The 19376-nt window shown below is 37.8% G+C and overlaps 1 protein-coding gene across 2 annotated transcripts in view; it reads left to right on the top strand.

Annotated features, from left to right (window-relative positions):
• The first annotated feature begins 16897 nt into the window (after positions 1-16897).
• Positions 16898-19376, top strand: part of LOC130926804 (F-box-like/WD repeat-containing protein TBL1X) — a 65696-nt gene continuing 63217 nt past the window's right edge. The window contains exons 1-3 of one of the 2 annotated variants that reach the window (XM_057852039.1): positions 16898-17194; positions 17265-17349; positions 17424-17614. The gene's annotated coding sequence lies outside the window, so the exon portion shown is untranslated. Of the gene's footprint in view, positions 17195-17264; positions 17615-19376 lie in introns of both variants that reach the window. The other variant, XM_057852038.1, reaches the window with a different exon arrangement.

Genomic DNA, 19376 nt, shown 5'->3' with positions numbered 1-19376 from the left:
TGTGATACCTTCAGTGAATAGTAATGAAAATTAAGAATACGCATGAATGATGAGATGTGTCAAACTTGGCCTGCAATTTATATAAGAAAGAGGATCTGGACAATTTTCAGGCAAACAGTGTCTCGAAATAATTAGTAAAATAATTGTCAACTACTTTAATTTGTCAATTATCAAATAGTCGATTAATCGTGGGGGCCCTACTGTAAAAATAAATCACGATTTTATGAAGGCATACATATTTCCTGTGAAAGCTCGGGTTTAACCTCTGTGATTACCACATAAATGGCGCAAATATGGAAGCTATCAATTTAGCCGACTTATTATTTACAGCATGGCTTCTACTAAGAGAATCACATCATTGAGCAAGCATTAGACTTGCAGAATAGATCTCCATTCTAAACACAGAAGTGCTGATTTAGTCCATTTGCTCTCCTTCTTTCGCTACTTCGTGTTTCCGAAGCTGCGTTCTGCTATCCTTTCAAGTGAACCATGAGTGGGAGGATGTATCCTGGAATTATCCAAATATTGGCTCTCTTTTTCTCATCTTTAGATAGGCTGTCTGCCCGGACAGCTGCTCTTTTGTCCATTCACTATTTTTTTTCTATTTGTCTTGTGCACAAGGCTGGGAAAATACACTTGTCATGGAAGAACTCCAGTTCAGGCCTGTATAAATGTTCTTTCCTTCTTTTTCCGTGCGACTTAACAATGCGACGTTGTGAAACGGTGTGCTCATTAGCTCGTTATAAAGACATAAAGAAAACATCCACACTTTAGTGGTAAAGCTACAGTGGGCCTTCAGTTGACACAGTGATGGTCCACTGGTGGTTCACAATCCCTCAGAGACAAATGTTATGGCGTGTATTGTATATGAGGTGAAATATTGTTGGCAGCATGGTGGCCTAGTGGTTCACTCTCACATTTACACCTATGGGCAATTTAGAGTCTTCAGTGAACCTAACGTATGTTTTTGCAATCTGGTGGGAAACCCGAGTACCTGGAGAAAACCACTGCAGGCACAAGATGAATATAAAATGTGGCTTGATAATTTTGGGTTTTAGTACAGCACAGTGGATTTGTGGGGAGTATGCTGGCCTTCAGTTCAGAGTTCAAGGTTTGAATCGCTGATAGGTTTATTCTAAATGTGCCGGTTTGAATTTTGTCCTCAAATATTCCATTAAATATGTGTGGAGTTTGACTGGAGGTTCAAAATTTTCAAAAGGTGTAACTGAGAAAAAAAAAAAAAAGCGAAATGGCGAAACGTAGAACTGAAAAAACTTTTTTAAAACTAATCTAAATTTTGTTTTTGTTAAAAAAAAACCAAATCATTATTGTGTGATCACAAAACTAAAATTTATTGAAATTAAATTATTATTTAAAAAAAAAAAAAAACATTAACATTTACACGCACACTGCCTGTATTTTCACTCTAGAAATAATTACAGGTTTTGCACTTTAGACATCAACTATACTGTTATATGTTATATTTAACTATCATAATGATTGTATGCAATAACAAAAAAAGATGTTTTGTTGATTTTGTTTTTAAATCCTAAACCTGACAAATAACCTGAAGCAAGGCTGCTCATTACATCGATCGCAATCTACCAGTCGACTGCAACACTACTGTGGGCAGATGGCGGCATAAAAAAAAAAATAATAATAATAATTGGGGGGGGGGGACAATGTACATAAAGTAATTTGTAGACTATAAGGCGCACCTGACTACAAGCTGCTACCCACCAAATTTGACACGAAAACAGCATTTGTTCATAGATAGGCTGGTTTATGCTTCTGTGTCACGGTGACGGCGGACATACACCGTTAAAGCAGACTAGATTTAATTACGACCCGACGCCGTAGCCTGACTGTGAATGTTTCCGATTCAGCAAAGCAACACCGCCGTTTTCAAACATTCGCAAACGTGTTCTGTGTTGTCTACGCTTTAACATTTGTATTCACACCATTTGTTGTTCAATATTCATTAGCTACAGCTGCAAATACACACTTTCCATCTCCATTGCCATTGCTGTCTACAACCGGAGGAAAACCAGAGAAATTCGACAAGTCCCCCAAAACCGTACAAAGAAAAAAAACACACCCCTCTAGCGGCATGGTTGTGAATTACAGAGCAACGCGCTCCCTTGACGCAGAACTTTGAATGCGCAATGACGGCGTAGGGTCAACGCCGTCGCTCCACCCTCACCGGAATGCTGAATCATAAACCAGCCTATATGCCCCACCGGACTATTAACCGCAGCTATTCTTACTGTATTATGGGATACTCACACCAAAAGATGTTAACTGGTAACACTTTATTTGACAGTGGCGTCATAAGACTGTCATAAGAACGTCATAATTAAGACACCACACTGTCATGAGCATTAATGAATGCTTATGACAGATGTCATTTAGTGTAATCCGGCAAATTATCTCACTTTTGAATGGATGTAAAAGACCAGAACTGTACATAAATGGAGTTAGTGACAAAATTTGCCAGATGACACTTCATGACATCCATCATAAGAATTCATAAATGTCCATGAAAGTGTCATGGCATAATTATGAAAGTCTTATGATAGTCTTATGACGCCGCTGTCAAATAAAGTGTTACCTAGTAACCCAAATAAATCAACAAATAAGCCGCACTGGACTATAAACCACAGGATTCAAAATGAGGGAAAAAAGTAGCGGCTTATAGTCCGAAAATTACGGTAGTTAATTATGTTGTGTGTGCTACATACAATTGTGTTCAAAATTATTCAACCCCCAAAGTATATAAGTGTTTTTGCAAGTTTGACATTTATTTTTGATCTTGTTTATAATCAAATTAAATAATGACATGTCAAATAGACAAAACTGAAATAACAAAATTATATTTTTAAGATATTCCAATTTATGGCCTTTCTGTGATTACTTCATTGACAAAATTATTCAACTCCTTAGGTATGTAAACCTTTAGTACTTAGTACAACATCCTTTTGCAACAATAACATCTTTTAGACATGAAACATAGCTTGACACAAGTTTCTTGCACCGATCCACAGGTATCTTTGCCCATTCTTCATGGGCAAAGGCCCCCAGTTCATTAACATTTCTGGGCTTGCGTGCTGCAACTGCCTTCTTCAAGTACCACCAGATATTCTCAATTGGATTTAAGTCTGGTGATTGCGATGGCCACTCCAGAATCTTCCAGCACTTCTTTTGCAACCAAGATGTGGTAGATGTTAAGGTATGCTTAGGATCCTGTTGTCCTGTTGGAAGGTCCAACCTCACCCAAGCCTCAGCTTTGTCAATGACTGCATGACATCTAAGATCTCCTGGTAGTGAACTGAATTCATAATACCTTGCACACGCTGAATATTCCCTGTACCTGAAGAAGCAAAACAACCCCAGCGTGTGACTGACCCCCTCACTGTGCTTCACAGTAAGCACGGTGTTCTTTTCTTCATAGGCATCATTCTTTCCACACGTACCGTTGATCCATCGGCCCAAAAAGTTCCATTTTGGTCTCATCACTCCAGAGAACAGCATCTTAAACCTTTGTTGTTTGTCCACATGGTTTTTGGCATACATCTTGAGCTTTGGAGTCAGCAGAGTGGTGCACCTGGGAATTCTTGCATCATTTCGCGGTGTGCGTCTTATTGTCTGGGATGAAACCTGAATACCATCCGATGTCATGTCCTGTCGTAGTTCCTCAGCTGTCACCCGGGGATTTTTCTCCACCTTTCGCTTCAGGTACCACAAAGCAGTTGCAGACAGTAACCTCTTTCTACCACGCCCAGGTAGCGTTTCCCTGTGCCTTTACCTTTGAACTTGCGGACTATGCTCCTAATTTTGTGTCTTGAAATTTTTAGTGCTTTTTTGCTATCTTTTTATATCATTATCCTTGCTTATGAAGTGAAATGACCTCCTCTCTTAACTTTTTTGACCATTCCTTGGACTTCACCATGTTGTAAAGATGTCATTAACTGCCAAGAAGAGCCATGTGTCACAGTCCTCTCAAATCTGCTTAATTGCTGCTCATTAGCGTTCCGTTCACATCTACAGATGTTTTCATCAGCTGTTTGACAACACCTGATGGAAACCTTTGTTCTAAGAGTGGTGGACTTGGGGGGTTAAATAATTTTGTCAATGAGGTAATCTCAAAAAGGCCATTAATTGGAATATTTAAAAAAAAAAAAACATTTTTGTTATTTCAGTTGTATTTGTATATCTGGCATTTCATTATTTAACGTGATTACAAACAAGATTAAAAAAAAAAAAAGAATGTCAAACTTTTGAAAAAAGAATGTCAAACTTGCAAAAACACTTATCCACTGTGAGGGTTGAATCATTTTAAACACAACTTTATTTGGTTATGTAACATACATCAATATAAATTGTAAGAATCCAGATCATTTCGACTTTGAGTAGCTAGCAACATACATTGCTGCTGAGCTTTCTAGACCACCACCTCCTACCTACCCCCCACCCGCTGTCAAGGTAGATCGCGGGAGGTTATCTCTTTGAAAAGTAGATCTTGGAGCAAAAATTTGTGTGACCCCTGCCCTAAAATATGAATGCCAAAATTAATAATAAAACTAATACCATTTTTTTAAATCAAGAAAAATGAAAGCATAAAAAAGAATTAGGAATACTCTTTAAAAAAAAAAAAAAAAAAAAAAAAGAATCACAGAGGGGAAATAAATGACACTATTTTTTTTTTAATGAAGAAGAACTAACTACGAGAACTATTAGGACCTTGACAACCTTGAAGATGAAGGCATGACGTAAAATTTATATTGCGCCAAATTGGGCTGGTGTTCATTTAGATGACCGAAAAAAAAAACTGACCACAATAGGGATTGAGACGCTTTATAGGCGCAGTGCAATATTTAACCACTAGATGACACTGTGACTACAGCAAAACAACTCAGTCGTCTCGCACCCTGTCACGCACGCACACAAACACGTTTTCCAGGGGATAATCCGGCATTATAACTCAACAATAGAAACGTAGTTTGTCTTCACTGCAAACAACACCTATAGAAAATAGAACACATATATTATTTATACCCAGTTTCGTATCTTTCCAGCTTTAACATTTTTTTCTTACACATATCATTTCTACTGCATTGCCATTTTTTCCCCAAAATCCTCTGGGCAATTTAGAGAGCGGGTGTCTAACTCCAGGCTCAGGGGCCAGATGTGGCCCAAGGTATTATTCTTGTGGTTCACTAAAGCAATGAAAGTTTGTGTTTTTAGTTAACTCACTGGCTGCCATTGACGGCGATAGATGTCCACCCAGTCCAAATGAATTGGACTTCTATCGCTATTAGTAGTAGTGAATGAGTTGACATTTGTCAATTTGTATAGCAACTGAGAAAGTCAAAATGTTATTTCAAACACATTCCCTGCACAGTGGATTACACATATGATTATTTTTATTTTTCAATAATCTCAGTTTATTTTTGCAATTAATTTATGGGGCGCCATTTGAAAAGCAGCACATGCTGAAAATTACGACATTTTCTCACATTTAGCGCCACACAGTGTTTAAAATGGTGTGAAATTTTTTGTCACTTTTTTTTTTTGTGTGTGTGCACATTTACAACATTATTTAGCAACTTAAATATTCATTTTTAGATAAGAAGTTTTGGACCTGATTCTATAAATCCAGAACTAAATATTTAATTTACATCTTAAATTTATATCCAAACTGTTAAATCAGGAAACGGTCGGAACTAAATATTTAGCCTAATATGCAAATTCACATGACTGGAGACCGGAAGTAACAAAATAAAAGCTGGTGGAGCAGCTAAGACTGTCTGTTTACGTTGCTTGAAAATGAATAAAACTTACTTAACGGTGGCAGTCTGCTCTTAGACATGAGTCATTGTGATAATAACAATATATGGGTAAAATACATATTTAGGAGAAACTATTTAAAGAGCATTTTGTGTGTTCCAGCTTTTATTTTGTTACTTCCGGTCTCCAGTTATGTGAATTTGCATATTAAGCTAAATATTTAGTTCCGTTTCCAGATTCAGCATTTAGGATATAGGATATAAATTTAATATTTAAATTAAATATTTAGTTCTGGATTTAAACATTCAGGTACAAAACTTCTTATTTAAAAATGAATATTTAAGTTGCTAAATAATGTTGTAAAAAAAAATTACACCACGTTTTAAACACTGTGTGGCGCTAAATGTGAGAAAATGTTGTCGTAATTTTCAGCATGTGCTGCTTTACAAACGGCGCCCCATATTAATTGACTAATAGATTCATACATATATCACGTTATTTAGTGTTTATTATTCTGGACTTTACATTTTAGCTGCATTTAGTGCATTACAACCAAAAACTACGCACTGAGAAAAGTTGGACTATGAATATTATGCAACTATGTAAATCAATCATTGTAGTCCAATGCAAAAGCAGTGTTTCTAAATATCTCAGTTTGATAATTACCAAACTAATCAATCTGCTTTCAGTGAAGACTACAGAAATCAAATGTTTTGTCCCCTTGTTTTTTTTTTTTTTTTTTAAAATTAAAAAATAGTTCAAACAAACTGTGACCGCCTGAATTCCTAAAAGCACGCTCACATAAACCTAAAGACATGTTCAGAACATTTAAAAAGCGTGCATGCCCTCTACTGGAGAACTATGAATCTAAGAGCAACAATAAATCTGAAATTAATTAATCAGACAACCGGAGACAAAAAATTCAAATTCAGCCTCCAAGGATCGATGCGTGTGCATCCTTAGAATTTACCTACCAAGTTTAATTTTAATCCGTCCACGTGGAGTAGCCATTTTAGTAGAGTCCTCACCAAGAGGAAGAATAAAGCGAGTGAGATCTTGAGCCCTCCCTCGAGGTGGTCCAAAAAATACATTTAAAAATATATTATTTGCTTTTTTTCCTTCCGTTTTGTTTCAAAACTAAATGAAAGCAAATAATAATATAGGGAATGTTTTTTCTTCCTTGTTTTGTTTTTGATGAATAAATCTAGCAATCAAATATATTGACAAATCTGCCTATGTAAAATTATAAGAGGTTTATATTTTATGCCCAAAACAGGCCTTTAAAGGAAGCCATATCTATATTTTAGACAGCATTAAAAAGGAGTGTAACACAGTTGACTTTCACTTTTCAATGAACCAACCATGCATTTTTAAGGAATTTACCCCAAGGCTATTGTGCTATCCTTCTTAAGTGAGACATGGTTATTATTATTATTAGCCTCAATTATTGCATTTGAGTGAGAGAAAAAAATATGTGCAACCATGCCATCCGTGTCAACAGTCATGCCAGACGTGTTATTGGCCTAACCTTGAGGTCAGTGTCGGGCGATTGCATTTGAGTGACGTGTCAAAATGATCCGCTTGTTGTCTGGCTAAGTGGAGGCCCATTACACAGCACTATGGCGACCTGACAAAGCAAGGAGGTAACGCATATGCCCATCCCCCACGCTCCATACAGTGTCACTCCCAGCTATATCACACAGTAGGCCTTACTTTGAATCAAAAAATGAGGGGTTGGGACGGCGGGGGAATTGCGCTAACCCAGTTTTTGTAGAACTGATAGAACTTAGCTCCATTAATGGCGACACAAAAGAGTGATTTGATGAATCAAGATGTCATCGTGGGATTTAATTATTCACTCAATACACGGTAGAAGCGTCGCCAAGGTTATGACTCACACAATGGTCTCCATGGAGACGCCTCTGTGATGATCGATGTAACGTGGACCCTCGAGAAGCGGAATGACAGACTTTTACTAGGAATAAATCCCAAAAATAAATATGTTGTGAATTAATACCAGTTTTATCTTTTAAGGGAAGACCGTGCAGATTAAGTAGTTGTCATCAGTGTTCATTAGTGAGCTTAAAAGGTGAAATTTAAGTCTACATAACCCGTATTTTCATATTAAGATATGCCACACTGCTCGTGTTCTGTATTTGCAGTATGTGCGATTATATGGCAGTAATACTCTACGGTGGACATGAAGTTCATTGGGTGGTTATGTTACACTCGTACACACATTTTTCCATGATTATTAGACTGGGGTTGAGGTGTTTGTATATTAACTAATTGGTTTGACTACAAAAAGTCAGTATACTATATGCTGTATTACGGCAATCAACAAGAATGGTGGTAAATGGTGTTTTACTTATATAGCGCTTTTCCACCTTTCAAGGCGCTTTACACTAAATCGCCATCTACCTACTAGTGACGCAGCACCAGGAGCAATGTGGGGTTCAGTATCTTGCTCAAGGATACTTAGGCGAGTTCATCAGGGCAGAGAATTGAACAACTACTCTACCACTGAGCCACGCCATCCCACAAAACAAATAATGGATTAGGAAATTAATTGACAACTATTTGGAAAGTCAAACATTTACAGCTGTTGACTTGAATTTATTTTTTATAATCTATTCTATTTTTAGAGTTGTATTTACATTTTACTTTTACCAGTAGGTGAAACTGACTGAAGGCAGAGGTTTTGTATTTGGTTTCCTATGCCTGTATGTTGTTTACGATAACTAAAGAACGAACAGATGGATTATTATCAAACTTTCAGGATACGTTAGTAATATGAAACAGAAGAGGTGATTCAATTTTAGGGTAATAAAGTCAAAGGTCAGAAAAAGAATTTCTCGATAACTTAATACCACCTTAGCCCATGTAATGTAACTCAAATTTGCAGGATAGGTGATATGATGAGAAGACATAGGGTTAAAGGTCAAAGATCACAGAGGTCAGAAATATGGCAATGCTTTGAAATTGGCTACTTGCTACTGTAGTCTGCGTTCTCAACGCTCAAGTTTAATTTAAAAAATAAAATAACTAAAAGGGGGTGGGGGGTATTCTCCATTTTATTTATTGTTAATTAGAACAAAAATCAAAAAACTTTAAAACATTCTCAGTCAGTATTTGGGCAATTCATTTTCTACACAAACTTCATTTTTTAAAAGGAACTACCGGTACTTTTGTTTATAGTCATAATTCAACCTTTTTAAGTATTTTCAAGCTAATTTCATTGTTCCAAAAAATTAACTGACTCTACTAGTCAAAATAGATTGGGCGTCTAGCAACGTCAATAGCAACCAATGTGTTAATGTCCCTAATTACTAATAGCAGTTTAAGTATTTTGTTAGCAGACAAAATAATTCATAATGCTGTGCTGCATGTCCTTGTCTTTTCCTCTACTTTTAAACTGTATATTCTTTCATTCAGGCGTTTAGCTTTGGCAGTAATGAAGATTTAAAGGTAAATAAAGACAAGGCTGGAGATGAAAATAGCAGCCGCCTCGGGGGGAATTCCGACCCAGTGCCGCTTTAAAAGTGACTGTAAGAAGAAAACATTGTAAAGTCATTGGTTGCCATTGTAGAGCAGGGAGCAGTGGGGGAGGCCCTTGTATGGCCAGGTCACCAACCCTTGACCTCTGTCCTCGACCCTGGAATCTCTGACATCTGTCAGCTTTTTCCCGCCTTCTTGCCCAGCCTGCCCCTCCCCCTGTGCGCTGTCAAAGGAATTTGATTACGGCAGCGGAAGAATGTGACTTCCTAAAGTAAAGGGTGTAGTCAAAAGTAGTCGTAGTAGTAGTAGTCTACCCCCAGTCGTCACGGTAACAAAAAAAATATATACTCGTAATTTACCTGGTAGTATATCAGATGGGGTTTACATAGTTAAAATAGCGCCAGGCACCTTAAAACAAAATATACATTTGAGCAAATGTGCCAACATAAATGGCAGGCATCTGAAAGCACAATAGCAAATCACATGGTTGCAACATCATGCGCTTCCATTTAATCCCTTTGCTGCAGTGCATACGCCCACTGGAACTCGCTAGACATTTCAAAAGGTACGCTTGTACGACTGAATCAGATCCAAAATGGAAAACCAATCTTGGATATTCATTTCACATAATAACTAATAATAAATATATATGCATTATCCTCAGGCTTTCCCATATTCGAGTGAATATTTATAGTACATTGATAGTGCACAAAAGATTTGTTCAAATCAAGCTCCTGAACAAAATTCACTTAAATAACATGGAATTTCGTACGCATATTAACCTCACCTTTAAAATAAATGATTCTCGAATTGTGATCTGCTAGTAGGTGAAGGTTTACCGTACACCGACAGTAGATACTTTATTTAGAGTGAACAATTTTAGAGAACGAAAACAAAACAAAACCATCAAATGAGCTATGACCGTCCGTCTCACCCCCTAAATGTCACAACAGCCTAAAGACAAGTGGGAGGATAGCACATTCATTCATTCGCTGCCATGAACATTCGTTCATTTGCTGCCAACCAATCGATTTCAAATGGATTTGACGTCTTGCGCCGTCAATGGCAGCCAATGAGTTAACAAGGAAAATGCAAAAATATCCTCTGTGGAAGTGCCTTTTGCGATTAAATATCGTATTCTGATACATTTTAATCTTGATACTTTTATACGCTTTTGACAACCCTAATGCAAACTAGTTCATTGTGCGATGTAATTTGAAATCTTCAGTGTAAAACTTGTAAATTAAGAATGCCCAACTCATTCAAAGTCGTACTAACTCATAGCAGAATAACAAGTCATCGATATGGTTTGATACTGATTGATTAAGCAACAATCCAATCAAATCGATTGAAACGCAAAACATCAAACGTTGTATCAGCCATTTTGTGAAGTAAGAATGGTTTTCAATCAAATACCTGACATGGTCCAAACACAAAATGTCAAAATTGCTTTGTATTTCGTATTGCTTTAGCTGAAATGCAACAACTTGTGTTAAGTGTGTGCATTATATCAGATTAAACTGAATCAGGCCAGGCTGTAATATTGGCCAATACAGTATTGCGTCCAAAGAACCTATGATCATGAAATATGTAATTTATTCTCTTTTAACTCATTGAAACATGCCGTACCTTCCTCACCCTTGAACAAAACAATGCTAATGAGCTCCCTTCACTATCGCTTGTTATATAACCCACACATTTTTGCTTCAAACCTTCCCGTTTCTTTTCCTTTCGCAAAATAACCTGGCCATTTTCCTGCTCTCGGCTTGGCTTTGTGAGGAAAACGAGTGTGTGTGTGTGTGCGCGCGCATTATGACATAACAGTGCGCCACAGAAACCATGTCTAGCCGCTGGAGATGGGAGCAGTGGGGGGAGGGGAGCTGTCGTACATTGTGTACACAAAGCTCACTCTCTGCTCACTCTCCGACAAATGGCATACACACACGCCGAATCTCCACCAGGCCTGAGCTAGAAATAGAGGCAACTCATTTCAATATGTCAATGGACACAACGAGGAAGAGATATCCCCACGCTGGATTTTCCCCCCACGCCCTAATAGCTCCATAACTGTCTAGCTGCGCCCTTCCCCCAGTCATACATATCACCATTGCTCCTCAGTGCTGTCTAGAGAGGTCATGTGACCTTCATCAGCTTCCCCTCAGTGGGGGAGGGGACCCACATTGAACCTGTTCTTTGTTAGGAGGTCAGCCCAGACTCTGGCAGGAAGTGCTACAACCGTATGCCGCCTAATAGAAGCACACCACGAATGTTCTCGGGTGGGGACGTGCAACTCACATGGATTCTCCGGCAAATGTGTGGATTTAGAGCAGTCACGCATGCAGGTTGAGCAATAAAAGTTTGATCGGTTCGAAAAGAGAGTGTCAAAACGACATGATGATGTAAGACGAGGTAGTGGCGGTGAAGGAAATGTCAAGCAAATGATTCATTTACTTTAGGGAAAATTGGCATTTTCTGGAGGTCGTGGCAGAGCAGAAGGGAAATTGTTGCCATCACACAGGATGCCTAATTTTTTTTGTAACTATGTCAAAATTTAAAATGAACATCAGATAGAAATAAAAATAAACCTATCGTACATAAGATATATCTCAAACAATGTGATTGTAAGTTGTACTGCTGCAGCTATCGATTAAAATCAATAAAACTAATTGCAAACACTTTCAAAACAAACCATTACAACACCACTTTAATTTAATGAATACTCGAAGCAGCACAACTTGATTCGAAGCTTTTTTCTAATCGGATTACTCGAGTTAATCAATTAATCTTTGCAGCACTAGTGAATTGTATAAGTAAAAATAATGGAAGGGGAAAATAAAGTGTCATTTCCCTCAGAAAATTAGTAGGTGTAAAAATTATAATTAATACAATTTATCTAAAAAAAACAACAACATGTATTTAATTTCAGGATTATAATTACATTTACTTGAAAAAATGTGAAATATTATTTCAATACTTGAAAAACATTTCAAAAATCAAATGAATAAATTAACATTTCAAATAGTATTTTCCACTTGTAAAAAATTAACTATATTGTTTAATTGAAAAATGTATTTTTATTGAGCCATATTTAGTCAATATTTATAAATATTTTTCCATAGCATGGGTAAAAAAAATGAAAAACAAAGACATCTTATTTGTATTGAATGAAATATAACACATTTTAGTAAATACATGACTAAATGGAAGCCGTCCAAAACCCTCATAATGTTTAACCTGCCTCCCCATGCTGCTGAATAAGTCAAGTTTTAGCACCAGTCTATCAGCCATTTTTTTTTTCACTATCCATTTACAGTTCACGGACTAGACCTTTCATAAAATCGAAATCTTGGCTACACCTGTTTTAAAAAGCCTCATAAAAGTACCTAATGAAGAGGCCGTTGACTTAATTCTGCACTCGTTCCTCTCTGGTAGCCACCAAGTGTTTACTTGTCAAACTAATCGCTAGTGATAATTTTACTTTATGGAAAAATACAGAATGCATATATGTATCTCTTCAAATGACATGAGCGAGCTTGTATGCTGGAAACAGGCAGTCACAAAGAAATAGAGCAAGGCAAATTCATTGTTAGCTTTGCCCTTTTCACGTATATAAATAAAGAAAATAGCGGCATTTCCGTTATGTGCGAGCATAGCACAAAAAGGCTCTTGAGTGAATGCCAGGCTTTGTCCATGTAGGTCTTAGCTGGTGTTGTCACCATGGTTGCCATCTCATATTTTGTGTAGTGTTGTCTTTGCCAGAACTGCCTGTGGCTCAGCGCAAACAAAAAAATAGTGGTAACGTCTTCCACTCCTACTCGAGTCAGTTTTTTTTGTCCCCCTTCTTTTGTCACGTGACATCACTCCCAACCAAAATGACAATCATTTAGAAGCTGAAGTTGTTTCTGCAATTTGTAAGATAAGTGCACTCGTGTCCCCCACAGCACAACGCCAGAGATCTTGTAGTTTGGACAGTAGGTGTCATCGTGAATGCCAAGGCAATCGTTATTACATTTTTTGCCCATATTATTACTGTTTACTTGTGATTCAAAACAAAAAAACCCCAACTAACTTCAAGTAATAGAATTGCACGATATAAGGGGTGCCACAATTAATCGATAACTAATCGATTCTCAAACTGAACGATGGCTATTTTTATAGTTAATTAAATGTTCACCTACAAATGATCCCAATCTTTTTTCGGACTCTTAATAGTATTTATTTTAGGGCTGTCAAAATTATCGCGTTAAGGGGCGGTAATTAATTAAACGCAGATGCCCCCGCTCAGAGAGATTTAATTGACAGTACACAGTGAAACGCTCACTTGTTGTATTTTATGGAGTTTTGCCGCCCTCTGCTGGCACTTGGGCGCGACTGATTTTATAGGCTTCAGCATCCATGAGCATTGTGTAAGTAATTATTGACATCAACAATGGCGGGCTACAAGTTTATTTTTTGATTGAAAATTTTACAAATTTTATTAAAACGAAAACATCAAGAGGGGTTTTAATATAAAATTTCTCTAACTTGTACAAACAGTTTTTCTTTTAAGAACTACAAGTCTTTCTATCCATGGATCGCTTTAACAGAATGTTAATAATGTTAATGCCATCTTGTTGATTTATTGTTATAATAAACAAATAGTCCTTATGTACCGTATGTTGAATGCATATATCCATTTTGTGTCTTATCTTTCCATTCCAACAATAATTTACAGAAAAATATGGCATATTTTATAAATGGTTTAAATTGCGAGTAATTGCGATTAATTAATTTTTAAGCTGTAATTAACTCCATTAAAAATTTTAATCGTTTGACAGCCCTAATTTATTTAAAAAAAAATTTTTTTATATATATATTTTGAATCTAAAATTAAAAAATACTAGGAAAACTAATAAATATTCTCTTTATTTTTATCCTTAATGTGTATTGATTGTTTAAATTAACTCATTGGCTGCAATTGACAAGGCTACTTGTCCAATTTATGGATGAATCAAATGGACTAGACGTCTAGCGCTGTCAATGGGACAGAAACGTGAGCATTCACAGCCAGTACTACCATTTTAAATTAACTGGATGTCTATCTTTGTCAATATTGAAAAGGAAAACTAGGTAAATGTTTTCTGATTTCTGTAGTCCTTGATGTAAGCTGTTAATAACACTGGTCAACAGTCAAATTTGTGCATGAAATATTTATACCATTTATAGCTATATTTAGGTCACTGAATGCAATGCATTATCTACAAATTGCCTCTAGTTTGCGACGTACATCCAAGTTTTCTTCTGCCGATTAAAGCCTGCCACGTTAACTATGCAGAAATAACAATCATCAGACTTTTAGGCTCTAACAACACCATTGGAAGTTCGAATTGCATTGATTTCATGTGACCATTAGTCCATTTTCCAAACTCTCGGTACACAAAACAAACATTGGTGCAGAGCCCAATGCTTATCTTGATGCCCTATTTTCATGCCAAAATAAGCTTCGTATTATCTTTTAATGGAACTTGTAATGCCTCGACAATGTTCTTTCAGTATACAGTATACTCTCCGCAAGTGAAGCAAAATACATTTGGATAATTTTTACACTTACTCTGCCATTGTCATTACCCTATGAAAGCACATTTGAAATTGGCTGATTCCAATGATTTAGAAATGACAAAAAAACTAACTAATGCACTTACAAAAAAGTTTTTGCTTGTAGGCCTGTGTTATCGTCAAATTAAAATCCGTTATTTGCAAACATACACGCTTTTGATTTGGAAAACCACCATAACAGTTACGTGGTTACAATACATAATACAAACCTCTACCTATGAACGTTTCTACATACAAAATTTTCTGGTTCAGACATGTCTCAACGGCTTATTGGCTCTTGTTGCAAAAGAAATTTCAGAATACGAAAGGCAAAAATACAGCAAATACAGCATACTTATAGCTGCTCTGCCATTGGCTATTGCCTCGAATTCCTGGAATCCAATTGGCTAATAGGGACCTCTACTGTATGTGTGTATACCAGCGTTCTCTTCATTCGCCCCTCGTGTTCCGACAGCTTTACATGAGTATATTAATTTTTATTCTTTATTATTTTTTTTTTTTACAGCACGCAGAACTCTGGTTTTATGTTTTTTTGTGCAATAATCTAACCGTAACATGTATTTGTTACATTTTTTGATGCGTTTTTATGCATTATACAAGATTGGAACGGATAAGGGAACCTCGGACTGAAAGACTTATAGGCTCTAATAAGCCACAATTGTTTCCTTTTTTTAGAAACACATAAAATACTTCCATTGATTTAAAAATCTATAATATTTAGTACTTGTTTTGACCTACCAAGGGCGCCATGTTTTATGCGCACAATGGATGCACAATGGATAGTAAGCTTTGCTATGTTTGGAAGCCATTTAATGCTGTGAATCAACTGTTAAAGTTGTTAAAATTGCTGCCGTTATTGCATTAGTTTCTTCTGTCTGTGAAAGTTTTAAAACTGTTTCATCATTTAAAGATAGATTCAAGTCAAAATTTTACCGATTTGGGAGTATTTTAAATAAAAAGTTACTTAGGTTCGCTAGGAAGGTTCTTTAAAACAGAGCCTTCCTGAGAAGTCTACTGCTTTAAGATGGCGGCTGTTTACGAACGCCGAAGTGTCTGTCATTTCGCATCTAGTTCTATACTGTATACATGGCAATATTTACCATAGCATCATGTGGGCGTAGTTTGGAGGCTATCGGCTACTGTCAGGTATTATTGGAGTCACCTAGAATCGCGTTTGCAACGGCGTCACAACTACCTTCCCTCCGAGAGAGCTCTCCTCTCCGTGAGTCCGTGTCTCTCAGCCTTTTCTCGCGTCATTCAACCAACGTAGTAACGCACAACTTTACATCCTCAGTAACGGTAACAGCGTTGCCGAGATGAGAAAAGTAATTAATTAGATTACTCACTACTGAAAAAAAAATAACACCGGTAGTAATGCCGTTATACTCTAATGCTGTTATTAACAACACTGCTTATAAGCACAATTATCTACATTGTTACTAAGCCCAAAGCGCTTTACATTGGCACACATTTACCTTTTCACACACACATTGACACACCAATGGTGCTGCTGCCATGCAAGGCGCCGCCAACCCATTGGGGGCAAATTAGGGTTCATTGCCTTGCCAAAGGGCACTTCATCAGTGGGCGGTCGTAGTCAGAAATCGAATGGCTGACCCTTCGGCCCCAGGACAACTCGAGCTACCAACTGCGCCACGGCTGCTTACTTGAGAATTTGTTATAGAACAGTAAATAACACAACTTTGTATGAGCAGATTAGTTGACTAATCACACAAATAATCGGTGATTTAATCGACTTTTAAAATAATCATTTGTGGGAGCCCCACTCGATATGGCATACAAAGCAAATTATTGCGCGCATATTGCGGTCATTACGGTAAGCAAAGGAATGTGTCACACTAGTGTAGAGCCGTAATGATGTCAACTTGTTATTTACTTTCCAAATCTGAATGACTGGGCAAGGCGAAAGGAGAATTAATCAAGCACCGGGTTGACTAGGCAGGCGAAAAAGAGGAGCCTCGCGTGTGGGGGAGGGGAACTTCGCCTCGAGGCCTGCTGCTAACATGCTCCACTGTGACACTCCAGCATTACACTCAACCAATATAAACGGCGTCATTTTACACTTTAGTCTATTTTACGAGTGTGGACTACCGAATGTGAATTTAATGACGACACCGAGGAGGCACGAGTGTCTTTGCGGTTGAGTGCCGCATTGGAAGCTTTGGGCTTGTTTCATAAAAGCCCAAGACGACAAACATGGCTGCTGTGTGAGATACGAGGAACAAAATGGCAGACGTAGTGAATAAGCTCGTATATTCGTTACGTTTATATGCGTTCAGTATTCAGGTTTAAGGTCAGTTCGAAGCAAGCTTCCCATCCCCCACCTCCTCGCTGATACTCTCTCTCTCCCGTTGTATTCGTAGGTCTCTCTACCACTGGCGTTGAGCGCCTGCTTGCTGCCGTCTCTTTTCGCCTCCCCGCCGTCCTCAGTGAACGGCGAACTCCTCTGTAGTAGCCCGCTGCGGCGACACGCTAACTTGGCTTTTATTATTATTTTTTTCTCCCTCCCCCTCCCCCACCAGGAGCACCGGGGACGTAGCCGATTTGACCCCCCCACCCCGCCCCGCAAAAAAAAGACACCGGCGGTCGGAATTTGAAATATGACGCTGAGTAAAATGGGAGGAAAGTCGTCGCTAGCTTGAAGTTGGAGAATCTCCTTGTGGAAGAGGCGGCGGCGGTGGACACCACGAGTTCACTCTGTTAATTTCGAAAGGTACGCTTTCAAGTTGCTAAAAAAATACGTGAGTTTTTTTTGTTGTTGTTGTTATGAAGAGACGAGTGCTTATGGCGCTCAATGTCTATATGTGAGAGAGGGGGGGCTACCGGCTCATATCCCCATTGACTGACTCCACACGTGTGTTGAAATTCCTGCCTGTCTCCCCTTCGTTTCCTTAATTTTCCACCATTAATTTCCTCCTTTCCTTTCTACCTTCTAACACCTCACACGTGGGGATGTTTACACTTGTTTTTGATGCCCTCTTCAAGTACAAAAACAACTTTTAAGTCATTTTAACACAATTCCTAAAAGTACTGTATCTGAAAAGCACTAAGTTAAACATTAGTTAATCTAATCTGGTGCTACTTTAAACTGGTTCCTCTCTTTTTGAAATATGATAAATATTTATATTGCCATGCAGATTTGGCAAGCAGTTGAGTGGGGGAGGGGAAGGCCATTCAACTGTACTATAGGTTCCTTCTCGGTTTTCAACAAACTGTTCATGTTACTGTACATACATATAACGTTACCACTCCCAAATGACAGGGTGTAAACACTACTGGTGGCAGTTGAAACAAAATAAACACAGCTATGTGGGATTTCTATGTATAAACTCTTAATCGGACCAATACGTCTCAATGGAGCCATATAAATCCTCTTATTTACTGTAAAATGTAGTTTCTCGTAATCTGTGTTTCGTATTTATAAGATCAAGTAAATGAAGATGCAGTTCGACTAAGTACCTGCTACTACTGCAATCCAAATAATTAAAATGGAATGGATAAGAAGTAAGTAACATAGCCACTTTCACCAATCTTAAACATTCTCAAAACCAATTCAATTCGTTGAATTGGTTAGATCAGCAGATATTGTGTGACTCTGCTTTAAAGTAATCTACTTTACCAGCTTGTTGGCCAGCTTTCTCACCAAAGTTGAGCATTTGCCATGAACCCGTAATTGGGGTCATTTTAAGAAATGGTTTTAGTGCCAGCTGTTAAAAGAACAATGGCGTTTTATGACTGCCTTGGAACTACCCTAATGTTCCCATTCACCAACTTTGATAGTGTGTACATTGAATGTCATTAATGCGTCTCATTGAGGGGTCCTTCAGATGGGTACGTTTTTTTTGCCGTTGTGTAATTTCCTGAAAATCACAGGCTTTAAGTTGTTAGGCTTCTTTTTCTGTTGACACATGTATACCTTATATAGACATACAAATGCCATCCATGAACCTCAGTTAATGCCTTATCTGAATGAAACGCTTTAGTCTAGAAACAAACTGACGACCTCATCAGATAGATTATAGCCACTCGTCATTTGGTGGAGCCATTTAAATCCGTTGAGGGACTGAGCCAATTCACCTATGAGACAGCAGCAAATCCACTGGTTGATTTTAAAGGACCACATGTTGAAAACAGCGCTGTATCCTGTGTAAAAGTAGGGCAAGGAAGTCCCAGGGAAAACCAGTGGTCACCCTTCACTGCTGCAACGTCTGTATCAAGCTGTCCAAATATTTTTGTTGTAATATTTACTTATGATAGGCCATCAGGGGGAGGTGGCTAGTCTCTCCCTCCAAAAGGGACATGCAGTCCGCATGGGCCTCCAGCCAACTGGCAGACTCTGCGTTTACTCTGAAATAACGTCCTTACAAGTACTGGTCACATCAAGGCTAGAATATTTATTTACTTTTATTTTAGACTTAGTTTGGTTGTGTTTATAGTTTTGGACTCTTCTGATACCTGGACTAGATGAAATGTAA

Source organism: Corythoichthys intestinalis, chromosome 12, assembly GCF_030265065.1.
Source record: "Corythoichthys intestinalis isolate RoL2023-P3 chromosome 12, ASM3026506v1, whole genome shotgun sequence".
NCBI lineage: Eukaryota > Metazoa > Chordata > Actinopteri > Syngnathiformes > Syngnathidae > Corythoichthys > Corythoichthys intestinalis.
Note: the sequence above shows the minus strand (reverse complement) of the source record. Positions and strands in the feature narration are given on the sequence as shown.